This window comes from Rhodnius prolixus, unplaced genomic scaffold, assembly GCF_049639745.1.
Source record: "Rhodnius prolixus isolate KJV_2025 unplaced genomic scaffold, Rpr scaffold_2, whole genome shotgun sequence".
NCBI lineage: Eukaryota > Metazoa > Arthropoda > Insecta > Hemiptera > Reduviidae > Rhodnius > Rhodnius prolixus.
Genome location: NW_027411592.1, coordinates 28,628,610 through 28,631,638, shown reverse-complemented (window position 1 = coordinate 28,631,638; position 3,029 = coordinate 28,628,610). Strand labels below are relative to the sequence as shown.

General features: G+C 33.1%; 1 pseudogene; it reads right to left on the bottom strand.

The window, feature by feature from the left end:
- Positions 1-2,152: 2,152 nt before the first annotated feature.
- On the bottom strand, positions 2,153-2,764 carry LOC141450193 (uncharacterized; annotated as a pseudogene).
- Between the last annotated feature and the right edge of the window lie 265 nt (positions 2,765-3,029).

The following is a 3,029-nucleotide window of genomic DNA, read 5'->3' as shown; positions in this document are numbered from 1 at the left end:
AATAATAGATAATGAATAATAAATAATAAACCTTATGTGGTTTATTAATATTACTATAGAATTCTTTAAATTAATTCTTAATTTGATTATATATAACATCAAATAGTTAGCGATAAATACTTATTTTGGAGTATCTATGGCAAGTCCTAAAAACTAGTTTGGTACCGTTTGAAATTTCTTTAAGTTAGTCTCGCATGTTATACTCCAACATGGAGGTGCTACAGTTAACAATACAAGTCTATCCAGGATCTTATATAATAATAGTTCATTGGCAGCACTCAGTGAGGAGTTAGTAATGGATTTTTCACAACTCAAGTATTTCTGTTTTCAATGAATTCCATTGTTTATTCACCCAGTCTGCAGCTTCATTTCACACAAACACACGCTTTACGCATGCACTCACAACAGGAAAGGAATCAGTGAATAAATAAGGGTGACAAAATTATCAATCAACAACGAACAACATAAAAAGAAAATTATTTTAATAAACTTTAACTCTCTCAAAATTAAAACCTATTATATAATAAATCGCATTATAATCGTTTACAAAAAATAACTAGAATTGAAACTTTACATATACACAAATAGAGAGCAGCCTGTATATTTGATGTCCCAAGCAGTTAACATTGTGCATCGTGACCATCGAAGTTAGCTAGTGAACAACCAACTAAAGATCTCGTTAAGCTCAGTGGTCTTATATAGGCTATACTCCGACTACCTCCACCAATCGCTCCAACAGGCAACACGTCTATTACAGACACGTTCCACACTAATTCGCATCTATATTCGATACTACGGTCACTTTGTTAAAGTTTACGTCCATCTTTAGTTTCTTTACAATACTCTTTGTATTTTGTGATAAGTTCAGTAAAGACTGTGTATAAGATAAGGAGTGATAGAAGTTTCTTAATATCAGCTTAAAATGGGGATGATTTAGGGATGTAATGCATAGATATGTAAGGGAACAGTATCCTAGCTGCAGGCTCACCAGAAGAAAATCCAGGCGTTTGGCTTTCCGGAGTGGAAATTCAACCTTGAAAGAAAAAAATTATTCAAACTGCCGAAAATTTTATATCTATGAGTTGCCGTTCAACCGACTTTCTTAATGTTATTGGAGCTAATCGAGCTGTAAACAGAGCAATTGATTGCATGCCTTATCGATACTCACTTGCGATGCTAATATGTATTGTGGTACTGGGTTCGATTCCCGGTCTTAGGCCTTGGATTTTATTTAATGGTTAAAAAAAGAAATTTACAGTAAAGTATGTTTGCTAGTCGCCTCCGTCCACGACACCTAATTGGTAGTTGGACGTAAAGCCCGCCTGAAAAAATAGGCATTACTTTACTTTACTTTTATTGAAATGATGGAGGATCATGGAAGATGTCAGTCATTTAGGTGAACAATTTAGGTAAAGCAGGTCATCAGCATATTTAAAGGTGTATGAAAGAGACGTTCCTAGATCCTCGACACAAATAACACTCCTTCCAGTCTCGTTCGAGGATACTTCATTTCAGAAAAGTATTTTTTCAACATTTCTAAATACTTTTTCACTTTTCACTTTCATCATTCCAAATAATCTTTCTAGAAGACAACTTACCCCAGAGAACACTTCCAGCTAGTAAATTGAAGACTGACATCAACTTTCTCAATGGAAGATGCCTACAAATACCTTTTTAATGAGATTTTTATTTCTCCTGTATAAAATACTTTTGTAGATACTCAACTACAGTACTCATATGAATACAAATAAACAAATAAAAGTAAATATGTATATATGCAGGGTGTCCCATATACGACTTTTTCTCGGAGACTAAAATAGTTAGAAAAAAAAAACTAAAAAATACGTGTCCCCTTAGTTTTTTGTTAGAAATCCAAATTTAATTTGTGCTTCCAGAAGCGAGATACAGGCACCAACTTCATTTTTTCAAATGGGAAGGTGCGGTTTTTATTTCAGAAATAGATTCCTCTATTTTTTTAAAGAAAAATTTACTTGAACGGTTTTTTCTGTAAGCGATATTTTACAAGTTATGAATGAAAACATGATTCTTATAAGAAATTTCAAAATGATAATATTATAACAGTATTTTGATTGAATAAGAAGAAAAGTACTATTTTATTATAAATTTTACTCCTCATTAATATTACAGATTGTTAGGGGTTAAAAAGAAAATAATAGCTAGGTCAGTCAGTCTGGTGGAAGAGAGAGAGGCAGTGATTATTTATACAGACAAAAACCAAAATATATAAATAAATAATATTTTTTTTTTTGTTGAGAGGGGGGTCAGTCATTTGTAATGCACCTCTTAATGAAGTGAATTTGATTTTGTGTAATAAAAAAAAAAATTAGGCTTAGTAATAGTTGGGAAAAGAAAGGATTAGAAGACCAAAAGTGAGCGGAAACAAAAGAAGAGAGAAAATCCAGGAGTACAGAAGGCAGTGGGAGCAGATGAGGAAAAAAAAAGTTGCGAACCGAACAGAGTTGGTTCTGACGCTGGCGAAGTAAGTTGAGCCTTTGGATAGCTGGTGAAGAAAAGTAAACGAAAACTCGCTTGCAGGAGGATTTATCGTGTACCGAGAGAACGAAAACTCTAAAGGCGTACAGGCAAGAGTAGAGAACCAGGCGTCTGCCCAATTCAAGTTGAATTTAAAAGGAGCGGTGAGTGAACCCCAGCGCTGGTGGTAGCAAAGGTAATGGAGATTGGACAATTTGACAAAGTTTGAATCTGTTATTATTCCGAACTGAAGTTTTTTTTTTTTTACTATTATTATTATTTAAATTTATTTATTTTTCTTATTAAATGTATACAATGTGTTGAAAATATTCTTTGGTCAGCTGGGCCCATTAATTTAATTCCAAGCTTTGTTTGTATAACTAATATAATATTCATGTTCAAGAATTGCTAACCAAGCATTATATTTTCTGTTATAGATCATAAAATAGCCTATTCTGATATTGAAGTGAGTACGACCTGCTGTAGCTGGTGCATTACACGATGACTGATTGCTCCGTAAATCTAAATTAAATTAA